At 45.9% G+C, this 27,505-nt stretch overlaps 2 long non-coding RNA genes across 13 annotated transcripts in view; both read left to right on the top strand.

Moving 5' to 3' along the window:
• LOC120886524 (uncharacterized) overlaps positions 1-12,893 on the top strand; it is a 45,724-nt gene extending 32,831 nt beyond the window's left edge. The window contains exon 3 of the long non-coding RNA XR_005729514.2: positions 12,149-12,893. This is a non-coding gene — a long non-coding RNA (uncharacterized LOC120886524). The remainder of the gene's footprint in view (positions 1-12,148) is intronic.
• Positions 12,894-16,098: 3,205 nt separating this feature from the next.
• On the top strand, positions 16,099-27,339 carry LOC120885315 (uncharacterized). 12 transcript variants are annotated; one of them, XR_013429482.1, is made up of 5 exons: positions 17,074-19,129; positions 20,155-20,232; positions 21,786-21,912; positions 22,668-26,101; positions 26,740-27,339. It is a non-coding gene; the product is annotated as an uncharacterized LOC120885315 (long non-coding RNA). The 12 variants fall into 12 exon arrangements; XR_013429483.1 differs by having other exon boundaries at positions 17,074-17,607; XR_013429478.1 differs by adding an exon at positions 16,099-17,057 and having other exon boundaries at positions 17,362-21,912.
• Positions 27,340-27,505: the final 166 nt, after the last annotated feature.

The following is a 27,505-nucleotide window of genomic DNA, read 5'->3' on the forward strand; positions in this document are numbered from 1 at the left end:
CGCCCTTCCCTGTTCCCTTTCTACTTTTGGTGACCTCTAATTTCTTCACGATAGCAGCAAGGACAACCACTGTTTTTATTATTCACCTCTCAGCCTTAAAATCTCGCCCAGCTAAGGCTCCTCTCGCTGCTGCCCAGCGACTGTAGTGTCTCCTGATGTCCTTTTCACTCTGATGTCTTTTCCTCCAACTGATGGATTGGGATGTGAAACGCTTCTCATCGCTCCAGATCTGTTCTCAAAAGTCTCTTGTAGCAGCTCACTCCTGGCATTTAGGACCAGGTGTGGAGAGCAGTGACGGAGAATGGAAGAGCAGTGTCTGAGTCTGGGGTCTCTGATGACCTCATGGCTGTGCCTGGGAATGTCCCCGTGCAATGGTTCAGGATGCCTAGCTGCGGTGGCAATGCCCTGCATGAGGAGACTCTGTGCAAGAGTCTTTTCAGACCTTGATCTCAGGCACACAGCTCCTGGGAATAGAGGACCTCTCTTGCTAGACAACCACAATGTTTCACCATCTATGCTACTCCTGAACCTAGTGGTCTAAAGTAACAATGGACTTTCTTGAGGGTTACACAACTCTCCTAACATTGCACATTGCAACTGTGGAAAAGCTTCACAAATGTTTCTAGTCCTTTAACTTTCCTGGATACAAAGAATAATGCTTGCATAGTCTTTAACCCAATAGTGAGACATATATAAGAAAAGATTGCTGGCTTAATTCTTTAGATCTGCTTCTTTAACCAAGAACAGCACTCTACCTGATTCCAGCTAATTAAATAATTTTTGAAGATAAATTCTTCAAAATCTGCTTCTGTGAGTCTTTATTTTCTAATCCCCCAGTGCCCCTCAATGGAACCCGCAAGGTTGGCCATTCTGATGGTGGTGACCACGCATCCTGTGGTCCTCAACTTTCCTTCCAAATGCAGCCGGGGTCTCCCCAGTGTGCCTCCTGCTATCCGCTCTGAGTTTGGCTCACTCAGCAAAGCCTGTCAAGCTTTGGCCCACTCTCTTCCTCTCTGACCTCTTTAACCCTGACTTTTCCTTGAAGGTCCAGATCAAGTCCTACTGTCTATAAGAAGTCTCCAGAGACCAAGGTGGCCTGCAGCCTGCAGGGTCTGAGCCTAGGTGCCCTCTGGTCACTGTCATTTTTCCTGCACAAATTCGCTTCCATATTCTAGATGCAGGGCAGTGGGTCTTCTCTGACGACTGGAGAAACACATTCTTTCCCCATGTGCCTTCTGGGGCTTCGCCTCTGCACCAACAGTGAAAAGATCCCCATTGTTCAAATAAGAAGACTTTAAAATCTGCTGCAAATGAAGAAGGATGCCTGTCAAACACAGCTTCCACACCGTAACCCACTGGAGATGGTATCTCTGATAAGTTGGTTTGAAGGTAGAAGTCCAAATGGTCAACTTGCTGTAAATTGTTACTATCTTAACCTTCTAAGTCTTCAGAACAGGAAGCATGAGATAGGAATTCTCTAGTCTGGGGTTTCTCAGCCTATCTGCTGAGGACTCTGTGGGCCAGACAGTTCTGATGGGGGGCTGTCCTGGGCTCTGCAGGAGTGTGGGCAGTCTCCCAGGCCTCTGCTCACTCCACATCAGTTTCACCTGGTAACAACCTAAATGTCTCCAGACATTGCCAAATGGTTCCTGGAAAGCAGAACGGTCCCCAGATGACAGCCATTAATTCAGTCCAAAGTGTTAAAGTTTGACAACACTTTTGAAGGTGTTGGATTAATATCCTACATTATCCCCAAGGCAGGACAATGGGTTCAGTCACCATGTTCACACAGAAACTGGACAAGCCTCTGCACTGTGGCCCCTGGAGCTCTGGGTTTGGACTCATACTTTGGCCGTCGTGAACATGACAGAGCGGCAGCCTGGTGGCAGCCTTGCACAATCCCCATCTCCCCATTTGAACAGTGACTCTTGTACTCAGGGGCACCCTGGGAGTGGAGTTGCCACACACACCATTGTCACCATAGCATGGCCCGCCAACTCTGGAAGGAGGGCCTCGGCTCCCTCTGCAAAGGCTGCAGACTTGCCTGGGCACTTTGAGGTTGGGCTCTGCCGGTCCTGGACCAGAATGTCCAGGGGGCATTAGAGGAACGTGTCTGTCCCTCAGGGACTTCTGTTTGGATGTGCTTGTTGGGGTCGGGCCACCTGCACTGCACATGTTTCCAGGGCCATCTGACATCCTGACATTTGCCTGATTTATTATGCAGGGACAAATGAGTGTGAGGTGGAGAGGGGGGTGCTCAGGTTTAATTAAGTGTGCATCTGTCTTGGGCATGTGCCCAGCTGCTCTGTGATGGGTGAATCCGAAAATCATCACTAAAAGACCACAGGGGAGCACCGACGAGCTGTGTGATAGTCACCGTGCAGCGGGTCCTGACTCTGGGCTTCCTAGGCGGGTTCATGCTTACTCCAAATGCTGACCAAGTCTGCACCAGCAAGGCAGAGTGGAGCAAATGGGGGTCCATGTGGGGATCTCCAAGGACAACCAGTGTCTATGGTCCCCAGAGAGCGAGGCAGACCCAGCCCTAACGTCACCAACAGTGACTATGGAGACTGCTCAACCTCTGTGAATCTTCCCCCAATAAAAAAACACCTCTTTCCCTAGTGAAAGGAGACTTGTGGATGACAAAGTGCCCCTTGGATAGAGGTTGCTGTTACCCCATAAACAGATCAAGGAAGAGGAATCAAATTGTTCTTCATGGAGACAACTTCTAATGGGACCAGGAGTGGGCCCTTCACCAGCTGGAGAAGGGCCTCCCTGTGTCCTGAATACAGAGTTAGACATGGGCACTGGAGTTGCCCAGGTGGAAGGGACTGGGGCTGAAAAGCCTTGGTAAAGTCAAAAAATGGACACGGTCCCGTGTTTCCCCGAGGCCCACGGACAGGCCAGACCTGTGGGAACTGCGCAGTCATCAGGTCTGGGGGCTGGAGCGGAGCGAGCAGGGGCTCGTGGTGGAGTGGTGAGAGCTCCTGTCGCTCAGTGAGCACATGGTTTCTGAGCAGCCTCAGCCGAGAGGCTACACTGTCAGCAAGATGAGCAGGACGAGGCTGGCAGGACAGTGGGGATGACCTGGGGCCTCCTGGGCACCTCCATAAATGTCTGCCACTGTGTCTAGCCCCAGGAAATCAGAAAGTGCGCTCCTGAGCTCTCCACCCGTGGACAGAATGCCCTCGATGGTCCACCTGGAGGGGGCAAGGTTGAGTTCGCCTTACGTGCTGGAGGTTGCCGTCTGTGTTCGGTGGCCTGTTGCTCTGGGCCATGATGGCACAGGGCACATGGAGTGGGTGGGGGAGGAGGCCCTTTTACCTCCCAGTGGACCTCAGTGCCCACCTGGAAAATAGGGGTCAGTGTTTCCATTTCACAAGTGAGAAATTAAGACTTAGGGAGGTCAAGTAACTAGGAGTGGCTGCCCCGGAAGCCCCTTCCTCTTGCTGAGATTGTGTGACAAAGTGATCTTCCTGTGGGACCTCCTGAGGACCGGGAAGGTTTTACACGCCAGTGACAGCAGGAAAAAACGTCTTAAAGCTGAATATATCTGAAAACAAACCAACCAAGGCCAGCATCCTCTCCGGTTCCTCACAGGAGAAGGAAGAGTGTCCACGTTTTGACTGCAAAGGGCTCTGCCGGCTCTCCCGGGGCTGGCCGCCTTTCCACCACCGAGATGCGTGCTGGACAGACGGCTTGTAGGAAGGAAAGGTTGGTTCTGCCCCCACTTTGAGAGCTTTCAGCCCGTGGTGCTCGGACCCAGAGCTGAGGCCTGTGGCAGCGCAGCACAGGGTGTGGGAGCACGAGGCTGAGCAAGGGAAGCGGGCGCACCTTCCTCCCACCAGGACGCCCCCCTCCAGGTCACCACGCTCAACGGTGTCACCTGCTGCGGTGATGGAGCCAATCGTGGGCAGAGGGTGGGAGGCCGTGGAGCAGCTCAGAGGCAGGAGACTCTGATGGAGTCACCGGGAGTCAGAGGAGCCAGGCAAGACAGGCAAGAGTTCCCAGAGGGAGCAGGAGATGCAGCCCCTCCTCGTCTGCCTGTGCCATCTCCTGTGCCGTCTCCTGTGCTTTCTGATTTCTCCACCTTCTCCAGTAAATCCCATCACCTGACAGGAACACTTGTCTGCAGACTGAGGGAACCTGTCTGCATCCACGAGTTCGTGCACACGTGGCGGCGCTTGGTGCCTGCTCCTCAGCCTCCTCCGTCTATGCTCGCCCCCCACCCAGCTGGTGGCAGAGAGGACACTGCCATGCTACTTACCTTGCACTTGCCCCTGACTCAGGCCACCTCTTGGCAACTTCTCTTTACTCCCATGAATGACTTACACACTCATTTTCTGCACAATACAATCCGAATGAGGAGGTATAAAAACACGTCACAAATTTAGGTTGTAGAGAGTGCCAAACTTGTTAATAAAATTTAACCAACAAAAGTCTTTCCAGGGTTGAATGAGTAAATTTGGATAACTGCCTTCAGTTATTTATGGACCAGAAAGGGTCTATATATGTAAATTTGAATAACAGATTTAGTCATTTGTTCAAAATAACTGATAAATCCAATAGTACTTTATCCCCCAAATGCTAATGAAAACAGTTTCTTGCTCCTACTTAGACACATGGCCAGAGGGGATATTTAGACATATGGCAGTAAACTCCACCCGCAGAGCTGACCGGGGGTGGAGTGTGACGTCCCACTCTGGTTCCAGTTGGCCTTCCATGTCCTGTAGGTTCTCCTTGGAGAAGCCCTGAGATGTCCTCCTGTTGTGGGGTGGTCTTAGCCACTGTGGGCTCTGTGAACTCAGGTCCCTTGCCCATGTTTGCTGGACTCAGGTTCCTTCTTAGGAAACCAGAGTAGGCAGGGTGAAGAGGATGGCTCCCGGCCAGCTCTGGCCAGAATCTGGGCTACAGCTGCCTGTCCCCAGATGAATCTGTACCCAGCGTCTCTCATCCTGAAGTGCCTCAGTTCTGAATGGGGGACAAATGGGAGGCTGATAAAAATGTTGAACAGCTAGTGTAAGGATGGTTAGGAAGGTGGAGAGATGTAGATTTCCGGAGTTACTTGTACTTTGAGTTTCTGCACTGCTGTACTTAAAGGGCAGATGGAGGGAACCTACGGATACCTACAAAGTGACCCTTTGTCTTTCCTACGTGGAAAAGTCCAGGCAGCCTTCCGACTGTCCTTGGCCTGCTGGAGAGACAGCCTGTAGCTCTTAAAATGTTCTTAAAATAATCCTCAAAGGCATAAGAATCGCTGCTCTAGTGTTTTCAGGAAACGCTCTGTGATCCCTTTTAGAAATTCTCCAATGTTCTCTCTAATTTGTTGCACTGCACTCAGCTTTTCCATTTGGCCATTAGACTGGACCCTGTCCACTTCAGTGGCCCCCCACCCGCAGGCTCCGTGCATCACAGCAGTCTCTCAGGTAATGTGTGAAAAGGGAAATGCCTTAACCCTCGGGCTTTGGGAATTGGTCCGACCGGAGTCAGAAAAGGCTCTGTTTGGGCCAGACTTTTAGCTTTTTGTGTAGACTGAGCTAATGGGCCAATAACGGGCCACCCCAACCAAGTCACAAGTGCCTCTGTCACATGGTTTGATTCATGTCTGTCTTAGTGTGCTTCTGAGCAGGGTAACAGCTCATGATGTTTGGTCACCAGGTGAGCAGGGACAGTTCCACAGACCATCTGGTATCAGGTTTGTGTCTTCTATTAAAAAGAGTTTGAATTTTCAGGAGCTGCTGTGACTCTATCTAGCTGCCAAAGCAGACCCCACTCTAACTGGCAACTCAGGTGGGCAGTGCGTTGCACTGATATGAGGGCACTTTGGAACAGCATGAGGCCACAGACACATTCAGATTCAAATGGCTTAGGTTTTTTTCTGGTTATTCAGATTCAGTAAGTGATAGATGGAAGTCAGGGTTTTTTGAATTAAACATTTTCTCTCATATAAATTCCTCCCTTTCATATATTCATATTTAATAAATCACAGGCGTAAATAAAATACTTAGGAAAACAAACAGAAAATGAATTCCAACCTAAATAGCCTTATGTTTCTCTTTTGGCCTTTGTGTACTGCCTACTTAATGTGTGTGTGTGTGTGAATGTGTGTGCATGTGTGTGTGTGTGTGCATGCATGTGTGTGTGTGTGTGTATGTCTGTATCAGATACTTTCTGGCATGGGGCAAAGTATCAAAGTATATTATCAGAAATTTTTGTCTTACAGGAAGAGACTAAAAAATGCACACACACACACACATACACACACACACACAGATACAGTTCTTGAGTTCAAGGTCAGAACATAATCTGGTTTCTTTTCTGCTAAGCCTGGATTCAGGGGAGAGGAGGAAGGTGGTGGGAATGGGCTTCCATCTGGTTCTGGTGCTGGGATTTCTCATCTCTCTTCCTCTGACTGCCATGTCCCTCTGTCTTTCTCCCCATCTTTCTGCTGAAGTTTCTTGATTCTGATACCACTGCACGCTGCTTGAAGGCGATGACCAGCTTAACCTCCTGCGAGGCGGGCTTTAACCGGTGTTTTAATCACAGGCTGTGCAAGGGTTGCTCCTTTTAGTGCAGCCTCTCCTTGTAACTGTTCCTGAAGTGCCACTGGTGTCCTGGCCCCTCTCAGGATCACTAACTGGTCTTTCCCGAGGATGCCCAGCCCTGTTTCTGCAGTCCAGGCAGTCTCAAAGCTCTGACCAGCTACAGGGAATCAGGAGGAGCTCCCCAGCCCTGGACGTCTGCATGGGAACTCCCTGAGGGCTGGCCCCAGCCTACCATAAACATCCAATTGTTCTCTAATTCCTTTGCTCATGTAATATGTATAGAAAGCCCATTCCACAGAGTTTGGGTTCTCAGTTTCTGCTGCTGACTGATTATCCAATTAATTCATGGGAGGCAGGGGAGAGGTAGATGTCGTTTTTCCCATCTTTCATTTTGAACGCACACAGAGCTGGAGATGAGGTGAGAATCTCGAGGCTGTATGGGAAGCCTGTGAAGGAGCGCTGACCTTCCAAGCTCCCGACAGGTCTCTATCCACTAGGTGCAGCACCCCCACGAGGAGGGAGGATTATGTAACACATGACACATTTTCACTATTTAAGGATGATTTTTAAAGTTTTCAAGGCAGTGGATTCTCAAATATCATGTCTAATTAGAAATAAAGGCCAAAAAATACCCAGGTGGATTATTTACTGACATAGAAAGACAGTCATTTTCCGATGCTAACCCAATACTGCTGTGAAAATGTGAAATTTTCTTTGGTTTTCATTAAGTTCATTGCAAAGGGAAAGGGGGTCAGTATGATCCTGATTGAATTTTCAAGGTGGTGCCATAATGAGAAGAAGTAAACTGCCGAAGACTGTTTGAAATTAAAAAACTCAACCCAACACCCTCTGAAGACAAAACACAAACCTCCTTATTGCTTTCCAGTGTTTCTAGGAGATCTTTGGATGCAATGGTTGGATATTTCTTTGTGTGCATAGCTTAAAATTTAAAACCAATTAATGCCTTATATTGTCAAAACCTAAGGGGTCATTTTTGGAAAAGTCGTTTCAGCTCAACTAATATGAGAATCTTGTCAACACTTCTTTGTAACCAAATCTTCTTGTGATGGGAACACAGCTCCAAATGGGTGTCCTACAATGATCCTTGATCTGGGCCTGCAGAAGGAGTGACAGCAAGTCACGGTCACACATTTTATCACCTCAGTTTTCTGGACATTATAGTCTATGGTCCCTCCCCAACTATGAATTCAGAAACAAAGGTGGATCATGTTATAAATAATTTTCTTCATCCTACTCTTCTTTCTCAATGTACCACAAACATCTTTCCATACAAACATACACTTATGATAAATTAAAATAGCGTTAGCATATTTTTTTATAATTTACTCAATTGCCGATTATTGGACATTTCTGTTGTTTATAATTATTTCTTGTTATAAACAGGGTGCTAATTATCTTTGTCCACGCTCTTTGCTTATTTTTCAGTAATTTCTTTAGAATGAATTTCTAGAGTGCAATTTTGGGGTCAAAGGTTAATTTTGTATTATTAAACTGTTTGCTAAATTGTGATAAAAATTTTAACAATTGTTAGTCTATAACTTTTTTTTCGAATTTCTGCCAATTAAAAGATAATTATTGAACTTTCTTGGGTTTGGTTTATATTTTTTATTACTAGTGAAGAATATTTTTCATGTTCTCACTGAGAATTTTTTTATCTATTCATGTCCTTTAGCTATGTTTAATCAGGATGGTCATCTATCTTATTATTTATTTCTAAGATTTTTAAAAAAAATGTTAATCACATTAATGATTTGAATAGCTTATCTTCTGTAGTTTCTATTTTCAATCCAGGTAGCCACAACAGCTTTCAGAAGGAGTAGGATTTTGATTTTTTAATATGGATTTTACATTCAGGGGTTACACATTTTTTATGTTTTAAGTATTCAAACATTTTGTCTTTTTCTTTATGGGTTCTGATTTTGGTATCAGAATTTAAAAACACTTTCCCATCATGTTGAGAATATTCGCCTTGTTTTCTTTTAGTACTTCTTCTTGTAAGTTCTATTAATCGTATAATTTCATTTTATGACAAAAATGTTAATCAATCTAACAAAATAAGAAGAATGCAATTTCCCCATAGATGGTTCCCTGTTTATGGACGAATCTGTGCTGGTTCTTTCGTGGAGTTGGTCAGCCAGTCTACCCACAGTGGGTCTATGACCTTCTCTTTTTGCAGGAAGAAAGGTGCACCTTCCTTTCACCAGGTGGATGCTTTGTGTCAACTCTGCTCAAACTGGGCTCCTCTGTGCACCATGCGAGGCCTCCAGGTCTCACCTCCTGTCTGAATGAAGCAGCTTCCCTTCCAATCTCCACGCCTCCAATTTGGACAGTGCTCTGAATTTATTTCTTCTTTTTCCTGTGGCTATTCAGGAGAAGTTTCTTCAGATCTTCCTGCCTTTGCTGCCCTTCTGTGAGCGTTAAACTGTTTCACCCTGCAGAGAAATAGTCCAGGATTATACAAATGATCCACCAGGAAAAGCCGAGAGAATCCTCAAAGTAGTGTGTGACCTTAGCTCTCAGCTTCCTCGCCCCCAGAGCCTCAAGTGTTCTTTGAACCTCTTGAGCCACTGTACCCTGAACTGCTGGATCCTGCCTTGGGGGCAGGGGAGTAAGATAGAGCAGTCTGTGTTTCTCTGGTTGGGCCCCTTGAGGTAGGAGTGTAGGACACTGAGTGGGTCTGTCCCTATCCTTTCCCACAAGGGGCTCCTTTGGGCACTTTTGGAGATGTCACTCTTATACAGCAACTCAGTCCCATTATTCTTTTGACAACTATTTATTGACATCTGTAATGTGCTGGTAAATAATCTAGGAAATGAGTAGAAAATAAGCCAGAGTTCCTGAATTCTTTCTGTCCACTATTTCTCTTTCACTCCTCTTTGTATCAGACAATGATGCGCATCCCACCCCGAAGCCCTCTCTGTGCCTGGAGTCGGCCTCTCCTGTGAGCACGCAGCACACCTTGAAATTTGGTCTCCCTCTTGTGCCCAGCGTGCACCAGAGAAGGTCAACTAGACCTTCTGGCTGAGATAATCATTGAATAACGGTGCATTTTCTAAGGAATCTTTTCCTATGAAACCCACCCCAATGCTCCAAGGAGTATTTGGGGAGAGAATGATGCTTAATAATTCCTTACTTCTGCCGTAAAGAAACCCTGGAAAATATGGCTTCTCCTTGTCAGTACTATCGACATTTTAGGCCAGATAATTCTTACTTATTGTGAGACTGTCCTTGTAACTGTAGATGTTGAATAGCGTTCTGGGCCTCTGTCCACCAGAGCCAGCACCTTCAGGCACCGTTCCCTCCCCAACCATTTGTGATAATGAAGAATGAGTCCAACGTCACTTACTATTCCCTAGGGGACAGATTGGCTTTGACTGGCAGCCTGTGCCTTTGAAAGATTTGTGGTGGGTTAAGTATGGCCTTCAGTCCTTTGACTTTCTACTTGATATTATTAAAAGGTCTATGTTCCTGCAAACATGGGTGGGCTCTATAATCACTTTAACCAAAATCAAACTTCAAAAGAAATGTCCTGTCAGTTGCTGGCCCTAAATATTAGGCAAAGACCCAGTTCTTGGAGTACTTAACCACCATGTAAGAATTCTGATTAAACCTGAGGCTTCAAGACTGTGAATCTAGTCGAGTAGAGAAGTTCTAGAAAATGTGTTTTCCTGTGTGTGTAGGTGAGAGAGAGAGGCATGTGCACATACATGCACACATGATGCCCTGGTGCCGTCTTGGAAACAGACCCTCTAGCCCCAGTGTCCCACTGAGCTGCCTGTGGAGAACAGAAGCACAGCCTAGACGTGCTCTTCCTGAATTCCTGACCCACAAAATTGTGAATGAGATAAATGGTTGTTTGAAAATCCTAGGGTTTGGAATAATTTGTGCACAACAATAAGTGATTGAAACAAAATTCTTTTCCACTCTTTATGGTTAACTGGATATGGTTGACCATATACACATCAGAACTGGTCTTATCCTCATTTCCATAAGCATCTTTGCACACAAAGTAAATAAACATCAGGAGCCTCTTTGGGACACCATTTCTACTCCTGTTTCCACACACATCCACACGCCATTCTTCCATTTATCTTTTTCCTATTTGGTTGATGATAAGAAATGGAGCATTAACAAAGTTCTTTTCCCTTCCTACTAGTATTATTTAGTTTTTATATTGAAAAGTAGTTAATTATTAGCTAATACATTTAACAGGCTTCTAAAATATGTAAATTATACCTTTCTCTATTAGCATTGGATAATAATAGAATAAATTGGAAGAGAACTTTTGGTTTTTTTCTCGTCTCATTATGTACGAATATAGTTGAGGAAAATGTCTGTTTGTTAAGGAAATTATTTTGTTCTAAGTCATGAAGTGAACATAATTATGGAAAAATGAAACATACCAAAAGACAAGGAGGAAATTGTGGCTTTTCAGAGGCTTCCTTTTTCCCCTTTTTCTAGCCTGAGTGATTATGTTGAGAAATCATGCTACATTGCATATTAGGTATTTAGCAAACTAAATGATGGATGAATCAAGTGGAAAGTCCACTCCAGAGTGTCCTGTGGGTGATGGTGAATGTAGTCTGAATCACCTGGCTCTGGGCTTCAGATGCCTGCTCTGGACCTCGGGGTCTGTTACTGGATATAGTAGAATTGGTTGCAGATACATATAACTCAACAATTTAGGGAGCAATATTTTTAATTTTTGTCAAAGAGAAACTACATTGAAAGTGGATACAATTATGATGAAAAGTAGGTGAGGGGGAACTTCTTCCTGGAAACAAACCATGATTTATTTACCGGTGCAGCAGAAGCTGGTGGTTTACGCACATTCTTCCATTTAGTCCTCGTTACCCAGTGTTAGTTATCCAGGTGGCTCTCGTCATACCCAATTTACAAACCGCTCAGTTAATGGGTGCAAACTCCAGACTTTGGATCCTGGTTCTCCCAGCTCGGAAGCCACGCCCTCCCTACCTTCCACCTCCAAGCCTCTTGGTGGAGGACATTTCCCACGCAGGATGGCAACATTGCTAACACTGTGTGCTAGGTTGGGGTACAGCCTGGTCAGTTACCCGACGCTTGCCATCAAGTTTGCGCCAGTGGGTAAGGATGGGGAAGTTGGTTTAGATTTTCCTGACAGAAAAGACATAAAGCTGTCCATGATTGCTGGCTTGAATGCTACCCGTTTACTAAATGGGCTGGTTAACTGGATTGGTATCCTGGTCCTCATGACAGTTGGTAATCCCAGGTGTGATCCTCACCCCTGGCTGCACATTAAATAACCTGGGGAACTTTGAAAGAACTGGGGTCTTGGCTCCAACAACTCTGCCCCAAGTATTGGGGCTCCAGACATTGGTGGTTTTAAAAATACGCGTTTTCAAAAGGAATACCACTAGTTCCAATGACGAGTTTTCTTTCCTTCTTAGTGGACATATTTAGTGCAACAGTGTGTTTGAGGCCATACCCACTGTACCGTAGGCTGTCTTCCCCATCCTGTGTAAGATTTTTGTGTAATCCCTTCTTCATAATTTGCTCGACTGTGGTGACATGACATTTTGATGACTCTCCCTTCTGTTTTTCAGGCTCATCCATGACAACATCATCTTCCGTAATGAAGTCAGTGTGTGGCTTAGCTCTGCCAGTGCTGCGGGGAACTTGAATCTAATTCCACTCACGCCAGGCATTGCCTTGCAAGCCACAGTCCATGCCTCCCAGTCGGCAGTGGCCTTGGCCTGACACACATCTGAGCTGCTGCTGCGCTCATGCATTTCCAACATTTGCTCTCAGATGCTCCTGAGAGTGTCATTGTCCTTCGTAACCTAGTATCTGTTTCGTGGTAAACGTGACCCAGGAAAGGCTCCTGTCCTTCCCCATCCTGTGACTTTGTGCAGGTTGTGGCAGCTGCAGTGCTGCAGCTGCGCTGAGACCCAGGTGTGATGGCAGAAGGGTGGAGGGAGCCTGTGCCCCAGCCTCCTCCCGTGGAAACCCTGCTGGGCACTCATCCTCACAGATGCCCACGCCCCGCTCCCTCGCCTGGCATTGCCTCCACGAGCAGATGTCCAGATGACCTCAGGAAAACAGCGTTCTTTGACCAAACTGGCAAGATGTCCCTCAGCACCATCTTAGAAATGTACCCTCTAGCCCCAGTGAGAGAGTCCAGTGCTATGCTGGACTCTTTCTGTGGTGGGTGGCTTGGCTGTCGAGTGAGGTCTGTGACCCCTTCTTAGAACAATGTTGCTAGGTACATGAAACACTGAGCTTTCAAAATAAAGCAGCTCTGTGAAGATGAGCTCTCTAAGCGTAAAAAATAAATCTGTGATACGCTAACATGTGCCTTGTTAGTAAATTAAATGATGATATTGCTCATCAATGACTATGGCAATTTCAAAGCAGAGATGAGCGTAAAAGGTTCGTCCTGATGTAAAATGAAAAGGCTTCCTTCCTCCCCATGGCTGAAGCATGAGACTTTCGTTAGGAGTTGTGGCTTTGGTAACTGGCGGGAATGCTGGCTCATGCAGTGAGGGAAAACGAAGACCTAGAGTTTCCCTCCCAAGGGCCCGGTGTGCTTATCCGAGGCCTTCTTAGGTATTTCCAAAGAGGAGTTCTGTGGGATGCTCATAGTTATTAGCAGTTGAAAGAGCCCTTCAGCTAAGGATACTGGGGACACTCCATGCTCCGTAGCACAAAGTAAACCAAGTTCCTTCATTGCAGAGATTTTAAGGTCCTTCCAATCTGTTCTGAGTCTCCATGGGGTTGTTGCAAACTATGGTGCCTGGCAGTTCTCCTCCGAGGAGCACAGAGCCAGCCTGGGGGCCTGCCCCGAATGATGTCCCCAGGGAGACGGTGAGTCTCATGGATGCAGCCGAGTCCAGGAAAGGACATCACCATCAGAATCATTCTCCTGGTGGTTTTAAAATACGTGTTTTCAAAAGGAACATCACTAGTTCCTCCTGGAGGGTTTTCTGGGAGCACGAGTAATAACCTCCTCCACACTTCTGAAAGTTTCCAGAGCTTCCTAGGGTGACCACCTTCACATTTGCTAACTCAAATCCTGTAGTTGCCAAGTCTGCCACTGGGGGGCGAGTTGGGATTCTTGAGGAGAGAAGAGCAAAGCAGGCCCTGGCCCTGCACCTGACTCAGACATCAGGGGAACAGAGGGCATACGCTCCCGCAAGCAGGGCCGACCTTTTCATCCCTCTTCTTTCCCAAATTCAGATACGATATCGCTTCCTCACTGCCAGGGATATAAGGTTAAATGGTAAACGTCTCTTACGCTCATATATGTTGTGCCAAGTGCTATGCTGACAGTCAGTCCTACTCAGTGTCACCAGGATCACACCACAGGTCTGAGTCACATCTCTACCAAGGGCACTGCAGTGGACGGCTGACACCTGTGCCTGGCTCATGGGCAGCAGGGCCTGAGTGTTTGGTACCCGGAGGTCATTTGACATATCCACTCTGCTCTGTCTCCTCCACATGGAGAGGGGTGGGCACAGGAGGGAGACCAGGCTGGGTGTGTAAGCAGAGTGAGGTCCTGGATACCCCTGCTTACGGTGGAGGAGAATGGCAGCCCTCTCTTCCAGAGCACGTAGTCCTCTTCTTAACTGTCCAAAGGAATCGCTCAAGAGTGAAATAAAAACTTGCTGTCTATTTGTGGGATCTGAGCCCAGTGATGGGAAACGGGAAGACAATAATTGGCCAATCACACACTTAAATGAATAAATGAGACCATTGATTCTCAGCAGTAATTTCATGCCATAATCGACAATAAATAGAACTTTTGGAAGTGATTGTTTGGTGCACAGGCAGCCACAGCAGCCCATGGCCTCGGGGTGGTGCTGCACTGCATGCTTGTGGAATGGGGTCTGGGGAGACTGCATGTCCTAGTGGGGTTAGAACAAGGTGCTCAGTGGCAGAGTGGTGCTGGGTGTGGTGGCTGACACCTGTGGCCCCAGCACTGAAGAGGGGTGATCATTTGAACCCAAGAGTTGAGGCCAACCTGGACAACACAGAGAGACTCCCACTTAAAAAAAAGAAAGCCAGACTCAGCCCCAGAACTGACACCCCCAAGCCCGGATTCTTTCCCACTAATCAGGAGGCCACTGCAGTGTTAGATTAGGGGCGTCAGCTGAACACGCCTATCCTTACTGTTGGCTGTTAAAATGCAGTGCTGGGTTGTGTAAAAGCAGCTCCCACTTTAAGAATCCATGTGACTACCATTGGCAGAGACCCTGTTGGAAGAGACCCCCCCCCTTCATTGCTGGGGTGCAGCCCTCTCACTTATCTGGCATCTGCTAACCTGCTCACTCCAAGCTTCCCCACCCTTCTGGGCTCCCATTTTCCACTCAGTGGTTTTTCCTTGCTTGAAGTTTAAGAAATTTAAAGCAGATAATAATTGTAAAAAAATTGTTTTGACTTATTGACACCTCCCTTAAATTGGCATGTATCTAAATGTACTTTTTTCCTATATAGATGTAGTTTATGCTAATCTGCTTGACCATAGTAACATTTTACCCTTATATAACTCATCACATCATGTGGTAAACCTCTCATATACAAATTTTATTTAAAAATTGTTTATTATATATGCATCAGAAAGGTGATTTGAAGCTCTTTTATTATTGTTTTGGTTGAAAGAGATTCATATTTGATCCAAAAAAAGACCAATCCTTTAACCTTGTTTACTTTATATATTAAACACCTATTCCAAGCCAGGCACTGTTTTAAGCATTCAGAAACAGAAAAGGTGTGTAATGGTTTTGAGAACAGAACAATGGAATGATTTCTATGTTATGAAAGAAATATTTTCGTCCAAATGGCTGAGAATAAAAGAAGATTAAAATATAACATTAAATTATTAGTTATCCCAAAGAGATCATTTGAAAAAGAAACATTAATGTCTTGGTAATTATTTCATAATCTTATTTTGACCAGGATGACTGAAACAAAAGCTAATGTGATATTTATTGCTCACACTTGAGTCTGTGCCCAATTACATGTTTAAAAATATTAAGTGTGTATATAAATGCAGTAGAATCATGGTAGAAATTTATCATTAAGAACACAACCTAAGAATTTGAACATGATTAAAGGCTGTTCTATGTGTTTGTGTTCATTTGTTTAAAATTTGTATACAGTCTCCAATAAACCTGAACTTAAGGTTTAGTTTTTATCCAGGAAATGCATTACAAAGTCTCTGGAAAAAGAACAAGTTGATAATTTAGTGAAAAACTTGGAGGATTTGATGAGAACTAAGCCTAAGCTATGTGCTGCCAGAGGTTTTACTAAATTCTTCAGAGCTTTTTCTAGCTTTAGGTATTTAAAAGTCAGCACTGTTTTGATTTAAAGGTTTAAACAGCTTAGAGTTTTCTAAGAGATTTAAAGAATTTGAGAAGGGGAGGCCAGTTAATCCTAGCTGTGAATTCAGGTGCAACATCTGATTTAATTAAAAAAAAATCATAGTGGTCGACAGAAGTTGGAAAGCATTCTGTGCACCTTATCTACTCTTGATGTTTAAATTAGCCTTCAAATGCTTTTGGGAGATCAGAGACAAAGATTGACACCTGGTCTACCTTGGCACCTCTGCTCAGTAAAATCAACAGGTGACACAGCCTTTGTGGTCCGGACCCTGCAACACGCGCATTTCACACCACCCTGGAGGCGATGCTTCCCGAAGAAGCCAGGGTGGTGGGGCACCTGCACAGAGGGGCTCTGGTTTCCCTGGTGGAGACCCCTGTACTGTGGGAGGCGAGCGGGAGTTCTGGCCATGGACTAGGGTGCAGTGAAAGTGGAACCATGCACACTGCCCATAGCTGGACAGTCAAACGCCGGGTCTTGGCGGGCTGGGTGGAGTCCAAAGTGCCCCCTCTCGGGCATGTGGAATGCAAACTCCTAGGAGGAGGGGAGGATCCTGGAGGCCCCTGGGGTGTGATGGAAAGAACCACAGACAGAGGGGTCTGGAAAGGTGGGTCTTTCCCAGTGGAGACCCCTGTGGGGTGCAGGTGGCAGCTGATTGGACAGGATGGCCCTGGCTTTAACCTTCCAGTTCCCTTCCAGTGTCCTCCCGGGGAATCCCCCTGTCCTGCCCCACCAGTGTAGCAGGTAGATGTTCCTGAGCAAACCATCTCCTCTCCAGCCTTAGGATCCTCTGCACTTCCCTGGAAATACCTGTGTGCCGGGTCCAGTGCACAGGGTTGCCAGAGGGTCACATTGAGCTACTCAGTGACTTACTTTTAATGACCATGAAACCTTCTGGGCTTGAGTGTTTGTGGGAGACTTCCTAGGCATCCGTGTTTGCTCATTTTAACCTTGATTCTCTACTGTTCTTACTGTACATTTTTCTTATCCATTTATGATACTAAATGTATTATCTAGAAGAAAACAAAGAAAGCAAGAGAGACAATTTGCAGCTCAATTAACAAAAGAATTCTATTTTTTTTCCCTCAATTGTTTACTTCAATGCCAAACATTTCTCGGACCTGAGTATTTGAGGTATGTATGACTTTCCTTTCTTGATGTCAGCCAAATCAGAAGGACAGCAGGGTTAGCCAACTTGGGATCAGGTTCTTTAGCTCCAGAGTGACTCAGGAATGCTGCTCACCCTGCCTGGCCCTCATCTTTCAGTCTTACAGTGAAGGTGAAGTTAACCTATTTCACCTGATCCCTGGAAGGAAAGGAGAAAGGTCTCCATTGCTTAATCGTAAGAGAAGAGCTCTCTAAGTACCTGGTGACCATGGCAATTTTGGAGAGGAGTCACCTTCTTGAGAGTGGTTTTTCTGATGTCTTGATTCCAAAGTCTTCTCCAGGCTTCTGTTGGCTCGTGTAGGCTCCACTATTGCAGGAGAGAAGGGAGCGTCTGCACTAGGTCACACTGACTTTGAGCTGGGCGAGAGTGAGGCCTGGGGTCCTGCTACAGAACCATCATCATGGGGGACCTATGAGGAAGACCGGGCCCGGAGGTCAGGCCTGCGCTGCCGTCTCGCTTGCCTCCATCTTCCACTCTTCTGTGTCCTTTGGAGGTCTGTAGGGACAGTGTATACAGGTATGTGGACTTTGGAGGCCCACAGGTGGGGGTGACATTAAAACATTTGACAACCAGTAATGCAGGGACATGGACACAACCAGAAAGCAGAGGTGGGGCGGGGTCCAAGTCATGAGCCCTGGGTTTTGGGAAAGTGCCAGGTAGCCAGGGAGGTGGGAAGGAGGATTGGGGGGACACAGCACTGGGGAGGGCTGAGAGGCATCCATTGCCCTACCCGTCAGCAGCTACTTCCGTGTTTTAATAACAGGTACAGCTGTTGCCCTGCAGGAAAGCCCACTTTTGATCTGGGACAAAGTGTTGGCCATGGATAAATTGCTTTCAGTGTCTTCAACTGGCGAGTAGGGATCCTGTTAATACATGTTTGTCAAGTTGCCTTGAGGGTTAAATGAGATAATGTGGGGAAAGTGCTGAGCCCAGTGCCGGGTCAGCACACATTCAATAAGTGGCAGCTGCTGCGTCATCATGGCGGTATGTGACTGACATTTAGAGGAATTTCAATGGAAACAGCTGGGTACTTAGTGAGCCTTTTTCTGGGAGAGATTTAAACATGGCTGTTTAGATTTTATTTGTGAATAGATTTCTGCTTAAATTTTATGATAATCTTAAAAACACTGATAGGAGAAAATGCAAAGACGATACTTTAATTTGCTCTGCAGTTACTACCATAGCTAAAGAGTAACAGGCTTACAGATTAATAAGTTTCTCAGATGTAGAGAATGTCTTGCCTTGTGCAACTTAGAAGCACTTTCTACATTCCTTGACGTTATTGGGACACCTCACCTAGACCCCAGATGTATCCAGGGCTCTCCAGTTACCCTGCCGGTGGATAAGGTCATTGAAAAGGATGAATAAAATGAACTCAGATGAGAATGAATCTCATTTAAGATTGCCTCAATCTTAACAAACATTCAGGGCACATTAGGTAGAGGAAACTTGTGGAATGTCATGTGATGTTATATAATAGAATCCTTCTGAATACACAAAAGGGCTTACAAAGAAATTTTTTGAAGAAAATAAAATTTCCCATTTTTTTATTTTATAAGTTTTGCCTTTCACATAGTTGCTTATACTGCTGTAGTTGTGTGTGCATGTGTTTGTATGTTCTATTTTAAAAACAACTTTATTTAGATAAAATTCACATGCTACATATGTTTAAAGTATGTAAGTTGATGATTTTTAGCATATTCAGAGCTGTGCAAAAATTACCACAATCAGTTTTGGAACTTTTTCATCACTCCAAAAAATGTGTTTATTTTATTTTTATATGTTGGTGTATTTCCTACATTTCTAACTTCATTCCAGTATGGTCAGAGAACATAATTTGCTTTTTATTATTATTATTATTTTTGGTACTGGAGATTGAACTCAGGGGCACTCAATCACTTAGCCACATCCCCAGCCTTATTTTCTATTTTATTTAGAGACAGAGTCTCACTGAGTTGCTCAGTGCCTCGCCATTGCTGAGGCTGGCTTTGAACTCACAATCCTCCTGCCTCAGCCTCCCAAGCCGCTGGGATTACAGGTGTGTGCCACTGTGCCCTGCTCAGAGAACATAGTTTCTGTGATTTTCATCCTTTAAGCCTTTTGGTGATTAGTGTCATGGCTGCTATATGGTTTCCTTGGGAAACGTTCTCCAGCTATACAGTCCTCTTCGTGTCAATATTCTGGAAATCTCTTTCCTATATGTTCTTTTCAATTATTAAAAGGAAGGAGCACTCTGTTGTTTGGGTGGCAGGTCCAACTGTCAGTCCTAGTGGATCCATGGTATTGTTCCAGTCTTCAGGTTACTCTCAAAGCTTCTGCCAGGCTATCCCTCCATTTTTGCAAGGGGGATACTGCAATCTCCATTGCTATTGTTGAATCTGCTGTCTTCCCTTCCTGTTTTCCAGGTTTTGCTTCAGATATCATGGGACCCTGTGCGAGGTGATGCCCTCCACTGGGAGCTGGGGTAGAGGTTGCCCTTTGTCTCTCCAGTGCCTCTAGGAGTAGAGTCCCGTTTTGCCAAGCTGGTTCTTGGCTCGCATGCAGACTGGCTGATCTTGTTGAGATTAAGAAGTAGATTCTCTTGAATAAATGCTTTTCTATTTGCTCTATGCCCTGAGGAGAAATTTCCAGAGATTTAAAATGTTCTTTTAAAGATAAATTTCACCAATTACAGTTGTTCCACAGGAAGGAAGCTACACAGTCCTCTTCATGCCAATATTCTGGAAATCTCTTTCCTATATGTTCTTTTCAATTATTAAAAAGAACAGAATTCACAATAGTTCCACAATCCAGGTATGAATGGAGATTTGGACCTACAGTTTTTCAATCTTGTAACATAGTAATTGTTAAGGTATTAATATTTATTCTCCTCGTTGCATGGTATGGCCTCCAGAAGCCTCCACAGCAGAAAGTTCTCAGGAGGCACTAATCAAGGTCCTTGCTTAGTGTTTACCTGATTAACCCAGAACCTAAGTAGGAGCTCTTCTCTCCTGTTTTCATAGCCTATATTTAAGACACAAGCCTTTTATTCCTCAGAAATGAACTGTAAGTCTTGCTTCTCAGGAATTCTGACAATTTAAGAGACTATTTCAACTGCCAAAGTCAACCTAATGTAATCAGAAGTCACCTGGAAACTGATGGGTAAGTGGATGACAAGTAAGACTTTAGCTAAGGAGTATGATTATATTTTAGGCCAGTAACTCCTCGAAGAAGAAAATTTGTAAATACTAGGTAAAATGTTAGGCAAATGATTTAAATTGCCTCCTTTTCCACTTTAATGACTCACCCACCAACTCTGCCTGACTATGACGCAAGCAAGCGAATGTGAAGCTACTTGCAGACTTCCTAGTAACAGACCTTCCCACCTGGTGGGATCGACCCTCTTGCTCTGTGGAGTATCGCTATTTCATGAGCATTTTAGTCTATCCTGTGATTTTTAACTATTAGTTTCTCGTTTCCCCCAGTGGTATTGCATATCTCATTAACTACACAGACGTAATGTACACATGCACATGATCCATGTGCATAAATAATTTCATATGCAGCACACATATGGTAATTGTGTAAGAATAAATGGTTCTGGAGACCATTTTTGATAAAGACTGGTTCCAGCGCCCTGACCTGACCTTTTGAGTCTGACATGTGGTTCCATTTCTACCGCCCTCACCCACTTTGAGGCCTTGGCTTGCTCTGTATTGCTCTTGTCTGTGATGACACTCGTGTTTTTTTTTTTTTTAATTCCTCTTTGGCTGCTGTTCACTGTTATAGACTGCTTCCCAAATAAATCTCAAGTGACCCCCTGTGTGAGTGCGTGTCCCTATCTCAGGTCACCAAAAGCCTGGCCTTGTGAGATCTGATGCATGTCGTCTAGGGCTGTGATTTCCATCCTGTGTGTGAGGAGCCTTTGCTACACACAGCTCAGGTCACCGTCACTTCACGGAGTGCTCCTGTCTCTTTCACTGACCTTTGCATTATTGTCTGTGTTTAGGAAGGTGCTGATCCCGCCTTCTTTATCAGGTGGCTTGAATTGAATTTTTAAACGTGAGTTGCTGCAGATCCTTCTGAAATATGTTTAACAGTCACTAATAGGGCATTATGTAAAAATGTGGATGTGTAACCGATGTGATTCTGCAACTTGTATTTGGGGTAAAAATGGGAGTTCATAACCCACTTGAATCAAATGTATGAAAGATGATATGTCAAGAGCTTTGTAATGTTTTGAACATCCAATAAAAAAAGTGAAATATGTTTAAATTTTACATGGGCAAACATGTATTTTCTAACCTGAAATATATAAACATTTTTAAAGAACATTTCCCCTCTTTTATAAACAATGAACACCCCCCCCAACATACACATCCCCTGTATTGCTTAAACACTGTGTAACGTTTGATTGTACATTTGTTTTATTTATTGATTTATATGGTATTTACTAAGCACCAGTAAATAATGAGCACTTATTGAGGTTTAAGTGCCATATACTTAGCCTACCTGTCTTATTTCATCTATATTTGGGAGGTGCATTGCCTCAGAGTAAAGCTGCCTACTTTTGCTGTCTCCTTGAAACTATTTAAATCCATAATTTCCCCTGATGATAGGAGAACTTTTGTGACTGTATTTGAAAATTTTAGTTGATAAATTTACTTTCAGTGACTTGAAAATAAAGTCCATTTCTTTCTTCCTTTTCCCCTAAGCATTGTGTCTACACCTGAATTCACAGTTAGAGGCAGAAAATAAACGTCTTTGCAGGAAGTGATTCCAATTCCATCTCCACCTCTTCAGCTGGAGGCCAGAAGGGAGAGCGCAGGACACAGTGTGGAGGTAGGAGCGCTGCAGGACAAGGAGCCAGGGAGGCCGGGCACATGCTGAGGATGGAATGTTCTAGTGCAGTCCAGAGTTGGTCAGGTCTGTGGGCTCAGGGGGTCAGCCTATGGGAGGAAAAGCCATGGCCGGTGTAACAAGAGCAGACACCTCAAATGCAGTGGGATGAAGAGAGCTGTGCGGTGGGACAGGTGCCACCCCTGCTCCTGGTGAACTTGCGGTGCGCTCAGGGACTGACCCCGCACTAAGCACCTGGAGTGCTGGGGGGAAATGATGTGAGTTGACCCTTGACCTCAGGAAGTGCATGTCACTGATGCAGACGGAGGGTATTGTGCAGGTTAAGGAAAACATTTGCCCAGCCCCACATACACACCAGGGCCTCCCCCCAAACAAAGCAGGTGCTGTATCCCTCCATGAAGAGGTTCAGAAAGAGCTAAAGCAGCCCAGCTAGCACCTTGGGAGACATGCGCTTTATCCTGCATGGTGCCAGGGACAGCGGTGAAGCCCTGGCACAGGAGGGTCTCAATTAACAGAGTGTATGTGTCAGTCAGCGTTCTGCCTGAGTGCAGAAGGGAGTTCAGACTTCCCACCATTAGGCAGGGACTTTCAGAGGAACAGACCCTCTGCAGGCCGTGTGACAAGGGAGCAGCTGACGTTCATTGGGTGCTGGCTCCATGCCGAGCGCTGCTCTGAGACACTTGTGTGCATTAACTTGTTTTTATCACAGTAACTTGATATCTTACCATTTAATATAGTGTGTACTCTTGTTGGCTGTGGTTTATTGACGAGGACACTGATTCCACCACGGAAACCACTAAACCACAGCGTCATCTCTGAGGTTGCCTGAGGTGGCGAGATATCAGAGCCAAGAGGTCAGTGATACTGATGGGACTGTTGGTCAACTGAGTGCACAAACGTCAGCCTAGGGTGGAGGAAGACCTGGGAGAGCCCAGGTGGAGGCTGTGGCTGGAGATGGGTGATACCACCGGTAATCAGTGCCGAGTCCTGCTCCCCACATGTTGACACGAGAGAAGCACGCCGAGGCAAGTGTATAAAGCAGGGTTCACTTTAAAAGGGGTAACACAGACTTCCCCTGGGACGAAGAAGGGGGCCATAGCTGGATACTGGTGTCCCCAGAAGTGAGGGGTTCTGCCTTTTTATATCCCAGGCTTCCTTTGTCCTCCTGCTCTCTTCCCCTCACCTCTCTCCTCCCTGTGCATGTGACTAGGCCCAGGAGATGCTCAGTGGGTGGCCAAAGGGTGAGAAGCAGATGGAAGGGGAAGGGCCAGATGGAGCAGCCCTGGGCACTAACAACTTTATAACTCCCTGTAGGGAGGGACATTCTGGGACAGGTTACCTTAGCCACAGGTTGGAGCCCCGCGGGTTATCTTGACGGGGTGGAAGAAGGGCTCTGAAGGCATTTCAGTCCCTCAGGGGGCAGTCTCCAACTTCCTGGACTCACTCAAATTGGCCTCCTTGATCCGACCTGACTCGGTTTACCTGTCTATACCGACAGCCTAATTCTGGCTTCGCTGGGACTGACTCACCATGAGGAGACCCTTGATCTGGAGGGATCAACTGACCTTGGCAAGGGCCATCCCTCGAGCTGCCTGTTAACGTGGAATGCCAACCCCCCTCCAGTGCTCATCAAGTACACCCTGAGTCTCAGCGTCACTGAGTGACGCACTGGCACACGTGGGTTCTTTCTCCTAGTCCATGTGGCTTCCTTCTCTCTTTCCTCCCTCCATCCCTTCTTTCCTATCTCCCTTGCTTCCTTCTTTCCTGTTTCTCTTCCTTCTTTTATTTAAGAAATGTTTCCGAGCACCTACTGTGTACCAGGTGTTGGGCGTTCAGTGCATAGACCACAGATATAGCCCTGAAGCCCTGGGGGCTTATGGTTGAGCGGGCAGAAGGACGACCAGTCACACAGCGGGAGTGAAACTGAAATCGTGACAAACGCCCCAGGAAGGTGCATGCTTTTGCCAACTCCTGTGGTGGGGCTACTGTGGTGCCTCAGGGCGGGACATGGCTCTCAGATGAGGCAGTGATTCAAGTTGGGAGTGAGGATGAGTGGGCGTGGGACAGACAGGGGCCTGGACAAAGAGCCCAGGGAGCAGAGCCTGAGTGGCAGCCTTGGAGCAGCAGGCGTCTGTGCCCCTCAGGGAGGAGAGAGCCGGCCTGAGGGCGTAGGAGGCACTGCTGGAGCAGGAAGTGAGGGCCACGTGTGGAGGGCACCAGGCCTGCTCAGGTCTGCCTTTCCGCTGTGTCAAGGCTTGTAGCGGCACAGCTGCATGTGCATTTGGAAGAGAGCACTCTGGCCTTGGGGAAGGCAGGGACTGGACAGAAAGCAAGACGGGGAGTTGGCAGCGCAGTTGAGGGCTGTCAGTGTGGACGTGCTGAGTGTGCTAGTGTGCTGAGAACTGCTAAGCAGGGTGCATGGGAGCTTTAGGGTCTCAAAGTATTATTCATTATGATCGTGTGTGTCAGGGCGTAGAACACGATACTCCCAAATACGGAGGCTTGGCATATTTTGAGAAATTGAGAGAACTGTAGAAGCAAGGGACCACTGTGATCTTACCCTCACCCCTCTGTGCAAGGTTGTCCACAAAGAAATCCTATAATCTCGTTCCCCCTAGGGATGTCATAGACCCTCTTGTGACAGTGTCCTGCCCCACTCCTAGAAGCCCAGAGGAACCTGCACAGGTGGCCCTTGCTGCCTCCCACACAGTGTCATTAGCCCAGATTCTCTCTCTCTCTCTCTTTTGTTTTTTTTATTATTTATTTAGGTCAGACTCTCTTTAACAATCACACTCCTACTGTTTACTCTTCATCTTGCCTAAGTGTAAGCATAAGCTTTCCCGGGAGCTTTGGGTCTTCCTTTCTTAAGATTCCTGTGTGATGCAAAACTTGATTAGATAAATTTTTTTCTTTTCTTTTAATCGTCTCTCTGTGACAGTGTACGTGCCCATTGACAGCCTGCTCTGCTCTTTTTTGGGGGACGGGCTCTTCCTGTAGTTATAAGCTGTCTTGCCTTTGTCCATGTCCCGGACCCTGTGACTTCTCACCTCTATCTCCAAAGTACCAAAGTACAGGTAGAGTCAGACGAGACCATGTGCTATTGATTAATGAGAACTTAAATATTACAGATACCTCACAAAAGCTGATTATTTTATAAGTAAGAGTTCATTTATAGACAGCACATTCATTCTAAAACAGAGAAGGAAACAGCCATTTGATTCACACTGGTATGACTTCTGTACCAAGGTCAGATTTTGCCATCTCCGATTCCTGTTCACTCCAGTTGACTTCATTTTGGACTTGTGTTCATGGTAATGATGATTCTAAACTGAGCTGTCCACTCCTGCAACCTTAGGCATCCTCAGTGAAAATGGAGGATACTACCCTCTGAAGGTCAGCAATCTCCATCTTGCCATTTGGTTTTCTTTAATAACCTTGAAGATGGCTCCAAGGCTAGAGAGGCAAACAAAAAATTATGTGGGGATTTTCTTGAAAAGTTCTACCTATGCTTTAAATTGGGTTAAACATTGAGCTGAATCCTTAGACGAAGGAGATAATGCAATAAATCATGGAAGATCTTGTGTAAAAACATTTTAACAATGTGCTTCAAGTAAAAAATACCCTGCTGTTGAGGGCAACAATCTGTGTTACAATGACTCTAAAATGAAAGAAGTAATTTTAAATAAATAAAGCCCCTTTGGTACACAAAACATCATCTTTTCAAAGTCAATGTGTTGTGGCAGATCTGTTGTATACTGGGAGTTTTCCAAGAGCTTTTTTGGAAAGCTCAAGGTATACAATAGCTCTGCAGACCATTGTGAGATCAGTTAGAGCAGGCAAGGTGCTATAAAGACATGGCATTGGGTAGGAATTTTCTCAGTAATAGAATGTGCTGTGGTTGGAGGAATTCTGCTTATGATGGCATCCAGCTACCATAGCAACGGATGGGCTTTATCTACTACAGGAACACCCCCACATTCTCCATTTTGCCTCTAATTATAGGCCAGATACAGTGGTGTTTTATGCCTGTGGAACATTGACAAAATAATAGCATTATTGTGTTAGAAGAGAAAGCTACACTTGGTGGCCTGACGGATTGATTCCTTCAATAAAGATGAACACCTGTTGGCCTAGTAAAATGAAAGGGGCTTGGAAGAGGACAGAGAACAAGGTATAATTCTTACTTTGACTGGGGAGATTATCAATGAAATAGCCATTATGTACTATACATAAATAAATGTGACCCTGTGTGTTTAAATACAGAGCACCTAACTGGTGCACCTACCAAGACAACCTTCCTGGGAAAGTGGCTCCTAAGTAGGGTAGGAGTCAACCAGGGAAGGGTGGGTAGGAGGCTGATGGAGTGGGCATTGCAGACTCTGTGGTGGTGTGATCTCTGAGAGAGATGAAAACTAACTGCAGCATGTAGAATGGAGGGCTTAGGGCAGGATCACCAGGCTTAAAAGACTGTCCAGTGTCACAGGGTCATAAATGTCCTGGTTGGCTCTTGTGCTAGGTGAGATGAAGCAATCTGGATTCGGGATTTCAGCAGATTCGGGTGGGGAATATTAATAGGATCTAACACCTGAAGGTAGACCTGTGGATTTCCTGATGTTCTTGTTTCTCCTAGAGATCTCACGCCTGATGCTGCTGTTCACAAAAGCATGATATTTAAAAGGGCTTAGATTGTAAGGAGGGAGAAGAAAGAAGCCATTCTCCTTAGAGAGCTTATTTTACAGTAGGAAAAATAACTTGATGTTTTTCCTTTTGACTTTCTTTTATCTGCTCTTCGTATTGTGATTTCTTCAGCTTTCTGTACCTTCTGCAACTGCGTGGGCCTAGCCAGCAACTGAGCCCTGGAGAGGACTGGTGCTGACCAGGGGCAAAGAGGATCCTCTGGCCTCACATTCAGGCCTGGATCGTGGCACCTGAGGACGTGTGGTGGAGGAGAAGGGCTTCCGTTGTGGGCCAGCACTTGTTCCTGAGAGCCACAGAGAGGAGCTCAGTGCCTTTGCTGGAGAAGGCCTGCGCTGGACAAGATGGTGCTGCCTGCCCGGGAGCAAGGCTCAGTTAGAGCTGTCCATGGTGCTCACCCGTTTTCCTGCTCTGGTCTTTCTTTTTGGACTTGGGCTCTCCCTGTAGTTTTAAGCTGCCTGGCCTTTGTCCTTGTCCCGGAACCCCATCACACTGGTCAAGTCTCTAGTGTTCTGGGTGATTGACAATCTTGCCCTGCTCGGTTCTCTTCTGGGCAGACTCCACTTTCTCCTGCTCTGACTCTTCCCCGCAGTGGGAGCCCTCTGGGATGCATGGTCCTGCCTGGGTCTCCAGTGGAGGCCTTGGATTTTCTTTCTGGTCAAAAGAGGAACCTTTTGAGAACAATTAAAATGCTCCAGTTTTTTCAAATTTAAATGAGTGCCTGAAAATAGCTTTGTGGTTATTTGACGGCAGGGGGACCCAAAAGCAGCTCGTGACCTCCTCATAATCACGAACACTGAGACAGGCCACTTTTGCAACCTGCTGTTCTCTAGGGTGATGAAATATCTGACTCCAAGTCCTACAATATCCTTTTCAATCA

Source organism: Ictidomys tridecemlineatus, chromosome 13 (genome assembly GCF_052094955.1).
Source record: "Ictidomys tridecemlineatus isolate mIctTri1 chromosome 13, mIctTri1.hap1, whole genome shotgun sequence".
NCBI lineage: Eukaryota > Metazoa > Chordata > Mammalia > Rodentia > Sciuridae > Ictidomys > Ictidomys tridecemlineatus.